General features: G+C 41.6%; 1 protein-coding gene across 1 annotated transcript in view; it reads left to right on the forward strand.

Annotated features, from left to right (window-relative positions):
- The window catches only part of LRRTM4 (leucine rich repeat transmembrane neuronal 4), a gene marked incomplete at both ends in the record, with an annotated part of 221,127 nt that overhangs the window by 172,933 nt on the left and 29,279 nt on the right, over window positions 1-18,915 (forward strand). The gene's annotated exons all lie outside the window — the stretch shown is intronic.

Below are 18,915 nucleotides of genomic sequence, written 5' to 3' on the forward strand. Positions count from 1 at the left end.
GGCCAGCCTTGGGCAGCAAACAGGTAGCAGAAGGCGGTCGTTGAGCCAATCTGGGAGGAAGCAGCAGGCCCAGGAGAGTTCATCAGCGTGCAGGAATTCTGTAGTGTGTGGAATCTGATGTCAGACTCCTCTTCTTCTACTTCAGCATGCAAGCATCACTTCGTGAGGAATCTGTTGTCAGAAATCCTCTGTTCTTCATGAGGAATCTGTTGTCAGAAACCCTTGATCTTCTTCATGGTTTTCGGTTCCTCTTTTATCCTTGTTCTCCTGCCTATGTGACAAGGATGGGCCTCTCTAGCAAGGGTCATTGAGTACCCCCTGAGATGGCCATCAACCTGAGATAAGTCCACACAAAAGAGCACTTCACAGCTATTTAGCTGCAGCTCATCTTTCTCTCCTTGCCTCTGGCCTGGTCCACCTGTGTCCCCCAGACAAAGGATTTCACAACCCCTGCCCAGAACTTGCCTGGACTTGAACAAGTCCATCTGTATCCCCAGCAAGCTTTGAGACACTGATGTTGACAGAAAAATGTCTTACAGGCCTGTCCCCTTCCATATCTTTATTGATGACCTGGATGAGGGCACTGAGTGCACCCTCAGTAAGTTTGCGGATGGCACCAAGTTGGCTGGAAGTGTTGATCTGCCTGGGGGTAGGGAAGCCTTACAGAGGGATCTGGACAGGCTTGATGGCTGGGCTGAAGCCAATGGGATGAGGTTCAACAAGACCCCAGGCAACACTACAGGCTTGGGGCAGAGTGGCTGGAAGACTGTATAGAGGAAATGGACTTGGGGGTATTGATTGAAGCCCGGCTGAACATGAGCCAGCAGTGTGCCAGGGTGGCCAAAGCCAATGGCATCTTGACTTGCATCAGAAACAGTGTTGCCAGCAGGAACAGGGAAGTGATCTCAGCTCTGTACTCAGCTCTGGTGAGGGCTGCACCTCGAGTACCGTGGTCAGTTTTGAGTCCCTCACTGTAAGAAAGACACTGGGGCCTTGGAGCGGGTTCAAAGAAGGGTAGCAAAGCTGGTGAGAGGTCTGGAGCGCAGGCCTGATGAGGAGCGGCTGAAGGAGCTGGGATTGTTCAGTCTGAATGAGAGGAGGCTCAGGGAAGACCTCATTGCCCTCTATAACTAAGGGAGGTTGTAGTGAGCTGGGCTTCAGCCTCTTCTCTTGTGTAACAGTGATGGGACTAAGGGGAGTGGCTTCAAGCTGTGCCAGGGGAGATTTAGGCTGGCCATTAGGAAATGCTACTTCTCTGAAAGAGTGGTCAGGCACTGGAATGGGCTGCCCAGGGGGATGGTGGAGTCAGCAACCACCCTGGAGTTGTTCAGGGAACGTTTGGACGCTGTGTTGAGGGGATATGGTTTAGTGAGAACTATCATCTTTCAGTGAGAACATCCACTGATAGGTGGACGGTTGGACTGGATGATCTTCAAGGTCTTTTCCAACCTTGGTGATTCTGTGAAGAAGGAAGTCTTGGCACTATCTGAATGGCAAATAAGCAATACTTGAGGAGTAGTCCAGTTCATTTAACAAAACCCTGTAATGAGATTAATGCTGAAGTGAACCAAGAAGAGTGAATTCCTGTCCTGGTGTGATGGGTTCCCATTTCAGCGAGGTATTTGGAAAGGAATTAAAGAATGAAGTGAGAATCCATGAAATGCATAAATTAAGGATTTACAAGTTGCTACTAATTTTGAATAAAAGGTATTTGAATCCTGTTCATGTTAATGGCACTGGCACTACATCGAATTATAGAAAGTTAAGCCTTTGTTTATCATGCTCCATTTCCTTAGCACCCAGAATTGATAATAATGCAGACTTTATTTTTAAACCTGTGATTTTCAAAGGCGCCTGACAGTTGTCAGTCTCAGGCAGGCTAAATTTAGCCTGACACCTCATGATTTCAAGCTTCGTTACCTTCATGAATCTGGGGCTCACTCATGCAAGTTTAAAGATGGTAAAAGTAAGGTAGAGAGGAAGAGAAAGTTTTGGGCTCAGATGTTTGATGAGTGATGGTTATATAAGTGCTGATAGTTGTAGGAGTAACACAAATCCATGTGAGCATACGGCCCAACATGAGCCCTTAAATCAGAGTTTTGGACACGTTCTGAAATCAGGGCTGTTGTTGGGTGGGTGAAGGGGTGGTTGAGCCATTTGGCTCATCAGAATGCCAATTTCAACACCGTTCAAATGCATTTGAAATTGCCAGCTTAAATGTTCCTTCAAAACCACCAAGAACAGAACAGTGTGCGTATGTACACATAAGTAAACTGATGTTAACATCAGAAGCTGAGAAAGCTATTAATGAGGTACTTGGTGGTGCTAAACACATTGATAAATGTGTCTTGAATTCAAGCTAGTGCTTTTGTGTGGAAAAAGTGAGTATGGAAAATAAATCCTGGATTTCCACTGGGGCACTGTTTAGATTAGCCTTATTCTCTCTAAAGAAGTAGGTGGAGGAAGGAAATCCTTTTGTGTAGGTTAAGATGAATGCAGCAGAGAAAGTCTGTGCTGCTCAGTTGCTCCCTACACATAGCTGCAGTCTGTCCCAGCCATAGCTGGAAGGGACTGCAAAGGGAAGAAGCCCCCTTGGGGTGCAAGTTTGAAATGCTGCCCAAGGAGGTCTCAGAATGCGCAGGGCACTTTCCCTTCTCAGCATTGCATTGCTCTGCAAAAGGACTCTTCCACATTGCATGCACGTTGATTAACTGTGTTGCATAATTTATGCTCCGACTTATTTAATCACTCTGGAGTTTTGGTATTCATTGGCAGTTGCTAGATTACTTTTTTAAATTTAGGCCATGTTGAAGGAAATTTATTTTTGTGTATTCCTCCTTCATAATTTTTTTTCTTAAATACTGTCCCATAAATTACTGTGTTATCGATGAATCTGCATACAGAGCCTTACTATTTAGCTCTTAGGCCAGACTCCTCTAAATCATGTGTGACATATGTATTATATCTCACTTCATGCCATCCTTCTCAGTGATGGATTTACCTTCTTTCCTTTCTTCTCTTTTAAATCAGACAAAGGCTTTCAAACTTAAAGCATTGGGGGAATTGTGTCTAATTTTATGTTATTATATCATTTAATACACCTTTCAGTTAAGGCTTACACTCCTGTGAGTAAGCCTTGACTGAGAAAGGTGTGTTAAATAATGTAACAACATAAAATAGGAATATTTCTTTTTTCCCTTTCCCAAAAACAATGTAGTGTCAGGGGAAAGGGGAGGAAATCCAAGAGGAGTTCCAGCAGCTCCTGCTTCTCTTCTGGCTTTGCCTTCCTTATTCTCAATGCATTTAGCAGTGAGCCAGGATGGATGTAAAAGTATTGCTGTATGATAATTGCCCACAGTAATTGCTCAATATGTAACCCACTCTATAGGTGTGTTGAGTTTGATTTTGGGAGGTCCCTGCTTATGCCATTATTTGTTACATGCATTTTGCATGGTGTTTCAGTTAAAGCAGTAAGGTGTCGGCAGACCTGCTCTGTGCAATTCATATGTGATTAAACACCCCAACAGCAGTGGTGTGCAAGCATACTGAGCCAGTGAGAAGTTACCTACCTCTGGTTTCTATGGACAAATAGCTCTTAACAAAATGAAGCCTTTGTTGGAAAAGAACTTTTTTCTTTGTATATTTCAAGGCAAAAAGGGAAAATATTTTCATCAAAAGTTGCTACAGGAAGCAAAATGTTTACTGAGCTGGTGTATATTTATCAATGTATGCTGAGGAGTATGTAATATGTTTTTAGATTTAATTTCCTACTTGTTATTTGTCTGAATGTGGTTGATTTATGAATGTACATGTGCACATACACAGCTATCTTTCAGTTGGTTGAAAACTATCCTATAAAACTGTTTTTAATGGAAAGTCATTTTTTCATTTACTAACCTCATTGCTGATATCTGCTTGCAGTGGTAAATGTTGAGTTTCCATCAGTGTTTTCCCAGACAGCTGCCAGCATCATCTTGGTTTTGCATTTCTGTGCCAAATTTACATAAAAATAGCTTTCCCATGAGAACTCAATGTGTGTGTATAAATATATATATATATATATATATATATATATATATATATAAAATCTCTAAGCTCATACATTGCCATACATGTGCATATACATAGCTATATCACTGAAAATCCTACCAAAGGAATTTTTTCATCTTAAAGCTTTTTAATGAGAAAACTGACTTCACGGTGGTTGCTCTGAATTTTGAAGGGTTCTTAACCACAAAGATTGCATTGAAGGTTTTGTTCATCTGTTTTATTGAACGTATGAATTGGAAGAACTTTAGTCTTCCTAGATTAAATTTCAGGGCCATCATACATACAAGTACTCCTTTGCAGTTTTTCCTGAAATACTCTAATTGTCATATGAAGTGGACATTGCAATTTAAATGCAGAAGGAAATGGACTGTGTATGTTCTCTAGCTTTTTGAGTTGTTTGTCAACCTCCTGTGGACCTATGAAAATAGCTCAAGTCTTAACTTTGTGATTCAGATTATAGACTGATATCACAGATTACAGAATCACAGAATCACCCGGGTTGGAAGGGACCTCAAGGATCATGTAGTTCCAACCCCCCTGCCTAGCAGGGCCACCAAACATACACATTTAGATCAGGTTGCCCAGGACATATTCATCAGTAGTTGTTGAGATCATTGTCCCGTAGTTTCTTCTCAAGGCAATTAGTGCTTTCTGTGTAGAATATGATGTCAAAGGGAGCTTTGCCCAGGTAAAGTTTGCTGGGTGAGCAAGCAGGGCGATGTGGGTCGAAAGGGCACTGAAGGTCCCATGCAAGGGTGTGCAGGAGAGAAGTATGGTAGGATATAACATGATGTGATGCAGTCTCTGGGGCATGGATTCCTTATTGATATTTCATCATTCCTCCAAAAAAAAAAAAGGGATTCAGAAAGTCAGCTCCTCTTCACGCATTGTTTTTGGGAGAAGCAATGGGAGCACGAGGTGTATTCCTCTGGAATCACAGCAGAGCTTTTGCCAAGACAGGGCTGAGCAGGCAATAGGATTAGGGTGGAAAGATTAGGGCGGTAAGATTAGGGCTTCCATAAGAGCACTCTGAAAATGGTGTAAAAGCTGCAACTTTGCTGTTGATTAGAAGATAGGAAAGCAAATGGGGCTGTCAGGCTGCATCTTTTTGTGCTGAAACTCTAACTTTGTGTGTGTTGTTGACATGCACCACATCCAAATCCTTCTCTCCATACTCATTCCTACTGAAACCCACCATTCTGCGTTCTTGCGACAAAATCGTCTTCCAAATTACAGCAGTGGTGTCAGGGAAAATTTCATTTCTGAATTGCACTAATTTGGAGAGGAACAAAAAGTGTCAGATCTCATTACCTTTCCTCACCACACCTTCCTGTTGTCTGCAGTGTAGCTCAGAAAGTGCTGAGGGTGACAGTCACACAGCAACTCTTTGGTTCTGCATTATGAATCACTGTCACCCAGTCCAATGTGACATACCTGGTTTGTTCCATTCTGTCTTCTCTTCTCTGTTCTGTCTTTTCTCATACAGGTCTATAGCCACTTAGCTGAAACTAAGCATCATTTCCCCAGTGGATGTTTGTTGTGCAAGCTTCTAGTGCTAATACATAGATGGTAGACTGGACTTTGTGTATCTAACAAAGAGACAATGGTAATTTGGGAAATGTCTTTTACTGTCCCTACAGTGGGGTGCTCTGCATTTCAAGCAGGATCTTGCAGGGCACATGAACCTGCTCTGCAGCAAAATATCTTTGTCAAGGGGCTGCGGCAGTTCGAGTTCTTCTGCAGCAAAGGAAGGTGATGTCTGCAGAGCGTTGCACAGGGTGCTCTGTGTTCTGCTTGGCTGCTCGCACTCGCATGTGGCATCTTTAGGGGCTGAGCTCAAAGCTCAACATCACTCAGTAGTGAGAGTGGTGCTGTGGCATATGGGTCTGTTGGTATGCACTGCCATCCTTATGATCGGGTTGATAACTCACTAATAGGGATCCACAGGAGGACAGAGCCAGTAAGCAGGTTGTAAGGTCTGGTGGGAAGATCACAGAATGGCTTAGGTTGGAAGGGACCCATCGAATTCCAACCCCTCTGTCATGGGAAGGGTTGATAACCATTCAACAGTCAGGCACCAGATTACTGGACTTGCATTTTTGTGTGGATCAATTCCCTTGATAACACCTCTGTTGTCCATGGGGAAAAACAAAGACGTCATGCTATTTTCAAGACCTCCCAGGTTTTGGATGATTGTAGCATCTCTTCTGCTCAGACTGTCTCAAGGTGCTTTTTAAACAGTAAATGAAAAGAAAAAAAGAAAAAAAAGAATAAAAGAACAAACATTGTTTTTTTCTAACAGACCCCAGCTGGGAAGATGAAGGTCTTTCTTGTGCACGGTCTGTGCAAACCGAGAATGGAAATCAGATCTCTGGAATTAATTAATATTAATTCATTATGTATTTAACATAAATCATGGAATAACCATGTGCAATTTCCGTTATAAACTTGGTTCATTTGTCATTTTATGTCCTTGTAAACCTTAGTGGAATACAGCATCTCAGTTTGATTTTAAATTGGCTTTTGTTAATTAATTTTTCTTTTAAATAACTTTGGACTTGTTTTATGTATAGACATTGTTTGAGATGTAGGTGGTTGTACCAAAGCATAACATAAGGGATTCTTAATCCATGGATTACTGCTGACTCCATGGCTCCTCCAAAGGCTCTGTGAGCATCCATTTAGTCAGTGCAGGTTTTGGTAGCTTTGATCCATGCATTAAGGACTAACACCATGAATTTGCATAATGCAGATACAGTGAAAATCATCTACTTTCAGAGAAAAACAACAAAATCATTGTTGTGGCTAATTTTTTATAATGGAGAGTAGCAAATCCTCGCTAGAGGGAGAAAGTTTCCCACATCTGAGAGCTGCTGGTGAGATTTGCCCAATACAATCAATCAGAGCCTCTCCTTATCTTCACTGTCATTGGCATCACTGCATCCCTCACTGCAGAGTCATGATATCCCTGGGCTGCACATGCACCCATCTACATTTCTTAATTTGCTGGTAGCTTAGTTCACCAAAATCTCAAAAAATGCAATATGGCACAGTGTAAAATTTGGATCACTTTTCCATGCTTGCTCTCCCTTCAAAGAACCAAGTCAAAGCCCAGTAACCTGACAGTCCTCGCTGGCAGCCCTGAAATATCCTCTTTCAAAATGTAATTCAGTGTGATGTTGTTATAATTGCTGAGGGGTTTCCTGAGCACCCAATGGTTTTCTCAGCTTCTTCCTTGCCGTTCGTTTTGCAACGTGAAACCGTCCCCTGAAATTAAGGTGCTCCAGGTGTGTGGCACTCATCACTTTGGGTTTGATTTCCATGAACATGCAGAGCAATGATAATTTATTTCATTCTCAGCTCACGTTCTCAATTAACTGTCTGCTAAGAGCAATATATTGTTATACAGACAGAGCTATATTTTTAGTTCCTGTACTCCAGTTTTCCCCCTAGATGCTCAATATTCTTTCTTCCTTATATAAGAAAAAACGTTAATTAATGAGAGTCTGTCTTTCACACAGTGACACTGGCTGACAGTAACTAACGAATGTGATTTTAAGAACTAAATAACACAACGGAGCCCATAGTGATGGCACTATGATAAGGGAGATGAGAGAAGTTAATTGCTGGACTTTAAAATATCTGGGGAAGGGAGGTATTGAAAGAAGTTTACAGGGAAAATTAATGGTGTATAACAAACTAATTAGAAAAGCTAAAGCTAGGAATGAAATTGTAGTTATAAAAGCAGCAAAGATGCAGACTGGAGTCCAAGAGAAGATGACCACTGTATGTTGTTAATGGCATGGGGGTCTGTTGGAGGATCTTGCAGGAGGTAATTTCATAGAATTGTCATAGAATGGTCTGGGTTGAAAAGGACCATAATGATTATCTAGTTTCAACCCTCCTTCTATATGCAGGGCTGCTAACCACCAGACCAGGCTGTCCAGAGCCACATCCAGCCTGGCCTTGAATGCCTGCAGGGATGGGGCTTGGGGTGGGGAGTCTTGGAAAGCTGCTCCTCAGCTTCTGCATCTGCCTTAGGGTGAGGTAGCAGCAACTGAACATGCCATACATTCATTGTCACAGGGTTATCTCTGTCCTTGGAAAGAGATCTGAGAAGCAAAATGTCCTGTCTCTGGGCCATGATAATGGTCTCTATCGGTCTTCCCTTCAGCCCTCTTTGGACCAGTGAGAATACAAAAACACCTCTTGGCATTTGTCAGCGAGCTCCGGATCAAGCACTTTCAAGTCTTTACATTTTTCCTTTTCCTTCAGTATTTTGGGTGTGAGGAATGTAAAATGAGCTTGAGCAATAGGAATGACAGGCAGCTGTGGATCACTGTTGCATTGGAACCTTCAAGCTATTATCTTATGTTGGTTTTTGACTCGTATTCTTTAAAGAGGTCACCTATTAGTAGGTTATATAAGATTATTCAGTGGTCGTTCGATGTTTTCAGAAGATGACAAACCCATTGTTGAGGCAGATTTAGCATTCAACAGGTCAATAATCAAAGTGGTGCTTGAAAGCTGTGTGTTCCTTAAAAATTTTAGTTCAGCTGATACTTAGATTTTTTTTTTTTTTTAAGTTGCCCGCTGCTCTCACCATGATGTGCATTTTAATGTATTTTAGTAGTCTTTCAAGCAGACACTTTTAGCATCACTTGTACCTGATTCTCTATGCCATTACACATCAGCTCATCCTTCCTTGTTCTGCACCCCCTATGGAAAGACTTTTGGAAGCTTATTTTAAATCTGACATGCTGCATTTTCTATCTTGCACTGCATGGTAGGCTGCCTGCCTGCCTCCATGCAACCTCTTCAAAACCATTTCAGAACTGAGCCCACAATTCTCGGAATATCTGGGAATGTGGTTCCATATGAACACAGATCACAGAATTGTTTGAATGGGAAGGGATCCTAAAAGGTCATCTTGTCCAACTCCCCTGCAGTGAACAGGGACACTTACAGCTCTATCAGGTGCTCAGAGCTCCATCCAGCCTACCTGGAATATCTCCAGGGATGGGGCATCCACCACCTCTCTGGGCAACCATTGCTAGTGCCTCACCACCCTCACTGTAGAAAACTTCCATCCACTCATCCACTCTAAACCTCCCTTCTTTTAGTTTGAAGCCTTTTTTTTTTTTTTTTTTTTTTTTGTGTGTGTGTGTGTGTGTGTGTGTGTGTGTGTGTAGATTATTACAGTGTTCTCTCTTCAAAAAATGGATGGTAGGGGGCATCAATCATTCATTTTTAGCCGCCTTATTTCATCGCAGTGGAGGAAAGCTGGAAATCGCTTGTGCTGCAGTATAATAAGCAGCATGTGTACATGTGGATTCACTTTTCAATATCACTTTCCAAACCCCAAGCCATCTTAGAGTGCTTTACCAAGTCAAATTACGTATTTATGGGCTTCTGCAAAATAAGTCTGATGTACAGTACTGCTTGCGTAGCTTTCATCACTGTAATTGTCTTAAGCGTGTCTGCTAAAGAGTTACAAATACAGTATCTCATTCGTTGCTTTCAGCTTGTGTGGCATTTCATAGCACTGAGCACACAGGGATTTAATTTCCTGGAATTGCTGCCGTAGGATCTTCCCCTCAGCAGTGCAGGCTCCAGCTCCGAGCTCATTGCCTTGCGTATTTCCATTGATATTTTCCTTGATGGAAAGCATGGCACAGCTTCAGCACATGGCATTCCCACACTGTTAAGGGCAGAGCCTCAGCACACCTCCCCTGGAAACCTTTTTCTTTCTTTTTCCCCTGTGATATTTGCTTGATTTGCGTTCCTTCTTTTTCTCCATGGTTTAAAATAAAGTCTGAGCACAGCTGTAGTCTTTGGGTGGCTGGGGAATGGCTGAGAACTTGTGTCATGTGTCATTGTGGTGAAATCAGAACGTTATTTTGTCTTTCTGATCAAACGTTTTCCTGTTGTATATCGAGTAACTGATGTCATAGATCACTGTTTCAGCTTAGGCCTCGCATTCTTAATGTCTTGCACTGCCAGAAAGGCTCACTGGAAGGAGGCATCCAGCTCACACTAAGAAGTGAAGTTCTCTGTGTCTCTCTGGTCTGTTCCGTGCAGAATTTCTCTCCCTGTTTCTGTAAGATTATAGTTTACAGACCATGTTTCTGCACATAAATCTGAAAGATTTGTCTGCTGGGGATCCCTCCTGGCTCCTGTATCTCACACCAACTGGTTGTTTGCATGGGTCTGTGTAAGCCTGGAGCACTAGCAAGGTGTTCTACAATGAATGGACCCAGAGGACTACCAGCTGTGCTGCAAATCACTGCTTCCCAGGAGCACATCTGGGGCCAGATGTTGTAAGCGAGCACAGCTGCTTGCTTTGCTCTCAGTGGACATTGTTCACATGTGCCAGCAAAGCAGCTGGCCTTGGGGCTTTATCTGGGAGCTGGCCCTCATTCGGGAGAACTGGAGCAAAATCCCAACGTGGATGAGGTCTAAAAGCAATTACTGTCTTGGCACATTACCAAAGTTGATCTTTGAAGGTGAAAATCAAGTTCAGCATGTCAGCTTGGTCTGCCTTAAAGGAGCTGTTTTTCTCCTAAATGATGTTACAGATATTTTATTAAAACTCATAAAACGCATGCCCCAGTGTTCTTCATCTTCAGAGCTGGTGTTACTGCAGTTTCATTATTCAACTCATCAGGCAGCAATGGTTTCATAAATGAATACGGTTGCATGCCGGGGTGGTAGCATTACTGAATAAACTGGATTTTCATCCAGCCATGACCGCTTGGATTATAACGTTTAGAATGCATCGCTTCAGTAACTTCTCTTAAGCAAAGATCATAGCACAACTTGAGCTTTTAAAACCACAGGAGGGACAGAGGAAACATTTTAAAGGGTTTCAAGTTGCATGTACAGATTAAGGGAAATCCAAGTGGGAGAGGTTAATAGAGTAATGCCTTTGTTAGCAATAAATGTGAGAGCAGGAAAACAATCCTTCGTGTTTCTGAGATCTGGCGTTTATCCTCATGCAAGGCTTCTTCCCAGAGTGCTGTTAACAGCTGAACCAACGAGTGTCAGAATTCAGCAAAGTGTCCAGATGCTTTGTGGTGTAACAAAACCCTAAGGCCAGAACTTGGGCTGTTCAGAGGATTGAGATCTTCGAGATAGACATTATAAACTCAAGTTCTGAATGCCTCCGAAGTAATAATCTGAATGGTGGTCACGTACTTTTACGTCCACAGCCTATTGCTATCTTTTAATTATTGGTGTGGTGACTCAGAGAGTAGATGAAGGATTCTTGGAAAATTATCCATCAAAATACTATTTCTTCCCTTTTCTTCTTCCCTTCCTTTTTCTACTTTCCTTCCCTTTCCTTCTTCCCTTCCCTTCCCTTTTCTTCCCGCTTCCCTTTTCTTTCTCCTTCCCTTCCTTTGCCTTTGTTTTTTCCCCTCCTCCTCTTTTTCTTTTGCTGGAGGCAGGAGTGCCCTTGTCCAACTTGATGTAGCTCGAAGGAAAAACTCAATTTCTCTCTTATTTTCTCTCTTTTTCATCTTGATTGTCTTTGGTTTCAGTTTGGAGGGAGAGTTTTTAGTTACAGTACTCAGCTAGTTCTCTCTGGGTAATTTGGGGCAATTTATTGAAACGTACTGTTTCACGATTTACCTACACGACTTACCTATTTTTAAGCAAAGATAATGAAAGCTCTGTTCTCTATGTCTGTGATGTCTCTGAATACCTGTTGCTGACCTTGCAAGAGGTATCTCTAAATATATAACGTTTATACTGCAATATGAACAGTTATGATTATGTTGTGTTTCTGTTTACCCATTGGAGCGATGGGGATTTTTTCAATCATAACCCTTTTCCCTGTGTTTGTGCAGGTGGAAATTATGTGTACCTCAGCAGATAGGTGAGGTTTGTTCTGCTGTTTTTCTGTATTGCACTGAAAGAAAAGTCCAGACAGACAGAAGTGCTAAAGCATCGCTACAGCTGCCTCTCACCTTGAAACCATAGGTGAAACCCATAAATTTTAAATATTGGTTTTAAGGTTTTGAAGATTTCTGATAGAAATACTACCAATGGAGAGGCACCATTGGGATTTACACCATGCTTTGATTTAATTATTCTTAGAGAAGCATTATGACCTGTCAAGGCATTTGTCCTTTGCTGTCAAGGCTGCAAGCACTGATTTCACTTTCCCAAAGAGGATGTGTAATAGTCTGAAAATAAGCAAGTATGAAAAACTGTGGATGTAATTATTATAATTTTGGGTACAATGAAATGATAATCCTTTTAAGTATGCTCCGACCAATATATTCATCTATAATTGCCCATAGCCAGACTTTCCTACGCAGTACTTTATTTGCTTTGTGTCAGTATCAGAAGAGACATACATGGTGGTCTTTTGTGAAAACGATACAGAATTGAGATGTATAAAGCTGGCAGTTGATTTCTTGCTGTCAGAAGAAACATTATTTGCTGTCTTGAAACACGCTGTGGTTTTGCACGTGCTTCTCAATTCTGACTGATGGTCATTGGAGACTGGGTAAATATTTATTTGTGGAGCTGCAGGTCTATCTCCCAGATAGAGGTACATGAGATGGAGTAGAAAAGATCCTCCAGGTGCCCACTTCACCTACCCAGGTCTTCCTGAACTTTCCATTGGCTGTGCTGCTTTAATTTCACAGCATCTGAGACCAGAAGGGCCCGTTAGATCATCTGCGCTGAACTTCAGTCTATCACAGGCCATTAAGTTTCACCCAGTTACCCCTGGGTATTCTTTACTGCCAGTCTTTAAACTTTTATGTAGCATTCCTATGCCATGTTTCATCTCAGAGGTAGCTACATTTCAGTGAAATGTGTTCTGTATAGAACCAGTAATGCTTGTAAAGTGCATTAGGAGCCTTCGAAATGAATAGAACTTGTTTATTTGAGGTTTTCAAAGATGCTTAGGGAATTAGGAAGTGTGCTTCCCATTAATTTTTATGAGAATTTAACATCTAAATGTCCCGGGTAGCTTTGAAAAATCTTCTCTTTTAGTGTGAGGAATAAAAGCAGTCATTTAGAATTAGTTAAATTGTGTATGTAGTTCACTAGTATAAGATGGTTTAAATTAAGAGGTTAAAAAATTCCTGTTATAGACAATTTTATAATGACCTGATCTGGAGGTGATGTCTTCTTCATGGCTCTAAGCACTTCACTGTTGGCTGAAACTTGGGAGTTTATATTCCTTTTTAACTCGTTAGCCCACTTAATATTAACACAGGAAGTTCTTAGGAACCATAAAAATGCCTAATTGTATTTTAGCCTCTACTGCTTTATCAATATTGGTATTTATGAAGTACTACAGAACTCCTAATTGTTTCACTGCACGCTGACATGTGAACTACAGTTCTCATTAGCACCAGCTTTCATTGGAATGAATTTTCTTCAAGATGATAGTAGAGGGTGATGCTTTTTATTCTTAGTAATAACTGGTCTTTGTTGTTTTTCTAAGGGTTATCAGGCATGAGAATGACAGAATGGGAAATGAGCTGTATTTCAGACAAGACATTTTCCAAGAGGCAAAACCGGCGTAAACATTCTGGGTTTTTTGTTTAGAAATGTAAATGAGGTGTCTACTTGCAATTGAAAAATGCATTGGATAATTCTCTGTATTTCAGAAATTACTCCATTATCTCCCACAGTCTCACGTGGGATGCTTATCCTCCCCCACTGGGAGCATGTGTTGCATGCTCATACTCCTTGCAGGGAAACTTTCCCTATGTACTCATTTCCAGTTCCTTTTAGTCACTTCAAATTGCTCATTGTCCTACCCACCATAGATAATTTTTTTCCGAACTCTATTTTGCCATCCCCTGGGTATCTGGAAGGAGCACCATTCTGTCTTCATGATGACTTAATCAAGGATGGGCTAACAAAAGACGACAGCTAGTAGAAACATTGTAGTAAGCATGGAGTACACCTGCTTTCCTAATTATTACATGCCAGGTTAATTGTATGACTGCAGATATTGGATCACACTACTACTCATGGCATGTTGTGACTACAACAGCCCACAGTTTTTTTCCTAAGGTACCCGTTGCCCAGAAATTGAAATATTTGTCTTAATTGACACAAATTATAATTATCCTAAAGAACTTGGAGGTTCTTCCTGCTCCCCTCCCCTCTCTTTTTTGTCTTCCTAATTATCACTGTGGATCCTAATGAAAATGGCTGATATCGCTGCTCATTAGGCAAATAATTTCTTTAGCGGTTATCAGAAATTTAGGCAGCCAATCTGAAAGAAAGTATTGTAGTGCACAGCAGAGCTTTTGCCTTTAGAAAATTCCCAGATGCGGGTCAAGTTTGCTGTTAGATTCAATGCAAGAAACTGCATTGAAGATAACATAACTGCACTCCCTTGAAGTAGAGACAAATTTAGCTCTCATATTTAAAACCAAGAAACCAGATTTTATTGATATTGGAACAATAAATTGAGGCTGATACTGGCAGGTGTGAGTCTGTGCAGCACCAAGGGCTTCCATGGGGAGCCAAGATTTATGCTTGCTGGGTGTTTTGATTGAAGTCCTGTGACCTTTCATTACTTTGTGGTGAAGTGATTTACATGCAGCACCAGCAGACCTGGATGTCCAAACATCAGCCTCCAACCTCAATCAAACTATCACAGCACAGTGATTTCTTTAGAGCTTTTGTAGTTCTTTGGGGTTTACTTTGCAACCGTGTTTTAGGTGGAAGGTCTTGAAACTGTTTTTTCAATGGCAGTTGGGGTTATCTCATCGTTTCCTGACAGCAGAAACTGAGGAATTAAGAACATGAGCAAGTATTGTAAGTCATAGCAAAGCCCTGAGAATCATCAGCAGTGTAGACAGAGCAAAACTAGGCATAGGCCGGGTGCTGTTGCTCCCAGGAGCATCCAACTGTGGATATTTTGGTCAGTGATTTGTCAACCTTTTCTGTGTACTTTTCCTTCCAGTACGTAAAGGGAGCTTATAAGTGAGAGGGGGACTTACTTTTTACATGGTCTGATAATGAGAGGACAAGGGGGAATGGCTTTAAATTAAGAAAGAGGAAATTTAGGTTAGTTGTTAGGAAGAAATTCTTTACTTGGAGAGTGGTGAGGTGCTGGAACAGGTTGCTTAGAGAAGTTGTGGGCATCCCTGGAGGTGCCCAAGGCCAGGTTGGATGGGATTCTCACCAGGCTGATCTGGTGGTTGACAACTTTGCCTTTGATAGGGGTTGGAAATGGATGATCTTTGAGGTCCCTTCCAACCCATTGTATGATTCTATGATTTGGGGGACCAAAGGCGAAAAAAGCTCCCAACGTGTAAGTAAAGATGGAGTAGACGGTTGTTTTCAGTTCCACTCATGGCAGTAGAATTTTGCTGTAGCCAAGTAACTCAGGTTGACATTCTGCTGTCAGCAGGAGTTCTTCAGACCCAGGGCTTTGTGTTTCACAGCTCCAGGAAGTGCTAATGATGGGCATGTGGTTGTTGTTAGTACAATTCTGGAACTGGAGAACAAAGACAAACCCTTAAAAACTAGAAGGGAGCCTGACTTAGGAGTAAGCCATGCTCTGAGCCGTTGGCATGGTTCCCATCTCTCTTGCAGGCTTTCCATGTGACCTTGGGCAGGTTGTATCATCCTTCTTCACCCAAGCGGTGGGTGTAGGTGCAATGAGACTTGGACTTGCTGTTGCATTTTGATGCTGAAGTGCCTTAGGTTGCAGGTGTTTTTCAAAATTCAGGATAGTGCTGTATAGATTGTTCCATAGTACACATGTTTGGAGCACTCAGTAGGCACACATCCATATAAATACAGATACAATCACACCACAGCGTGCTGCATTCCTTTATTCACACTGCAGCCCTGACAGATGTGTTCTCAGCAAGATTCCACCATATTCCACAGTTGAGCAGAGTCTGTATGCCGTTGAAACAAAAGAAGAAGATTAATTAGGCTGTCATTGTGTGAAATTGGGTTTGGAGATGGCAGGCACGCTCAGAGAAGTCTGCATGGAGGTTGTCTTTTTTTTTTTTTAATTATAGAAACTGGGAGAAGGAGAGGAAGAAACATGGCATAGTGCAGTCCAAGAGGCTGGAGCTGAGCAAATAAATGTGATCTCTTTGTACTTCTGCAGATGGATTTGCTTCTTTCTGAAAGTTGTTGGACTGTTAAAACCTAAAGTTGCTTGCATCAAGTCAAGCCAACGTGATACTATATGGGGGCTGCCAGTGTGGAGATGTAACTTAACACTGAAGAGCAGCGTTTGCTCAGCCTGAGCTCAAAGGTTGAACTGCACTTGCTGGCAAATGTGATTTTTTTGTACCAATCAATTAAAATTAGACAGCATCCAGGTAGCAGACTGGAAGGCAGTTCTTTTCAAATAGCAGCCACAGCCTAGGAGGCTGTGAGGGATAGCAGGAGGGAAAATATCTGCCTGTGTGTTATTGGAGACCTGTTGTATCCTTCTAAAAATGCAGGAGATTAACTTTGTATTCAGATTCCTTCTAATTTAGCTCTGCTCCATTGTATGCCACTCAGAATTGAGCACTTGTTTTATTCTTTTCTTCCTTTAAAGAGAAGTAGGGGAGCTGCATTCGGGCATATTTCAAACCCGGTAATAGTATTCCACCTCCCTCTCCTCTGCTTGCAGTTTCAATTGGAAAAGCAAATCTTATTGTGTGCTTTCAGCTGCTCAAGTGAGAGCTGCAGCATTTTCTGTTGGAGAGAAGAGCTTTGTGATGGGGCAGATCTGCACGTAGCATGTCCCTTTCCTCTGCAAAAATAAAAACAGTTTCCAGATGGAACAGGAGCAGCACTAAGCTAAAAGCAAGTCTGGTTCATCCTGGGAAGGGCTAGCTGTACAGGAGCCCCTTAGACTTGGAATGGGGTATGGATGATGGACCTCTGCTCTTTGTTGGCATAACCCCACAGTTTGCAGGCCTTGATCAGCCTTACTGCTTTGTTTAAGGAGCTGCACCAGTGTCAAGGAATGGAGCAGAACAGTTCACATCTCTCCCTGCAGAACACACTGTTGGTGATGCTGTACAAAGAATCCTGCTGTCTTCTTTCTGCGTTATGATAAATAGTGATGCTTTTCCTTGCTCTCCCTGATGTTCCTAGCCAGGTTTCATTGCTTACTTCTGCAGCTTCACAACTGCTGTGGGGTTGTCCCAAGGACAGACCCAAAGGCAGGGCTGGATTCCCAGGACCTGCAGGTATATGGGATCCCCCAAGGCAGTCCCTGTGGACCATATGATCCTGGATGTTGTAGGAATTGCCAGGATCCCACTGCTTTTGTTGGAATGCAAGTGAATTAGCATCATATCAGGAAAACAGTTATTGTGTCATTGTAAGGTGTGATGTGGTGTTGGCAAGTTCCTAGGAGCAAGTGGGAGAGCTTTGGCAGTCCTTGGACAGGAAAACATAAAAGAACTGTACAAGTAACTGAATCAGCACTCTGTTAGAGGGCAAAAAGTAGTTTGTTATTTACTCTTCATTAAGTATCATCTGCAAAGAGTGGTCAGCTTGGCAGTCAGAAATATGTGTTCTGAGACCCTTCTTAAAGGAAGACAGGGGAAATGAGGAGGAGGAGTCACAGATCTCGATTGTAGGGCATGGTGGGTCCATATTGGTTTACCTGAACCACAGCATGGTTTGTGCAAAGACCCATATGCCCTTTCTGTCTTTGTCATGGAATTGACACCATTTATTTTTTGGGTGTAGATTTGATTTGTTTTGTTATTTAATTTTTTTTTTTTTTTCATTTTTACTCTCAAGCTGTGTAACTCTGCCAAGTCTCCAGATTTAATTTCCAAAGAGATGAACATCTTTGTTTATTAACTCTTTCTAGAAACTCATGTTTGAGGAGAGGAGAGGCAGTACTTAAACATAGCAAATCTACAGGCAGGAAAAATGAGTGCTCATTTAATTTCACATTCAAGTGAAGAAGACACAAGGAATAAGATTTGTATCTAGGTATAAGAAAAGGTGGGACTGAAGGCAAATATATGTGATTTAGGCATATCTTTCTGGGGGGAAAAAAAAAAAGAAAGGGGGGGATATTAAGGATTCTTTGTAATGATGGGAGAAAGTCCTTTCTTTCAAATGCCTGTTTCAGTGTGGGAGTGAACCTGCTCCTTTCCTTTCCTTGTGTCTGTTCAGGAGCTGAGGTGCTGTAATTGCTGGAGAGTTTGCAGAGGAGCTTGAGGCATTCTGCCTTTCCACTTGCTGTAATACATTTTATTTTATTTTATTTTTTTTTTTTTTGTAGGAATTGTGGTCTAATGTATTGTTTGGGAGAGTCACATAAGGTGGGAATGAACTTCAATATTATTATTCAGAACTGTTTGTTATTCTTAAAAAGAATGTCATAATCCATGTAAATGCTTTTGGTATGATATGGTAACCCAGGTGCTAGGATTCCTCTCCCCTCCTGAAAGTGGGAGATGCTGCTTTCAACAGTGAGCTTGTAGCTCAGTGAATGTCTTTGCTTGTCATTTGGAAGCAATATATTCTTTATTATCCCTATGAAGAGATTCTTATGAATACTTCAGGAGACATTCGTAAGGAAAGCCTTAATTATTTAAAACCATTTTTTCCCATTACTTACTTAACAATGTTGCCTTTCGTCTACCCAAGCTGAATTTATTGCAATGAATAATCATTTTCATTTCAATTAAGTTTTGTATGTACACATCTCTGAATCTTGTATCCATCTGTTTACCATCTGTCAATCGGTTTACTATTTCTACAAAGCTTCTTATTTTTTAATTGTAGATGGTCATGTACTCGTTACCGTTATCGTCATTCAACTCATCTTCTGGACAGCACGTAACTGTATCAGTCTCTGTGTATAATTAGATTGCCAAGACAGCTGAAATCACAAGATCA

This window comes from Tetrao urogallus (assembly GCF_951394365.1).
Source record: "Tetrao urogallus genome assembly, chromosome: 27".
NCBI classification, from domain to species: domain Eukaryota; kingdom Metazoa; phylum Chordata; class Aves; order Galliformes; family Phasianidae; genus Tetrao; species Tetrao urogallus.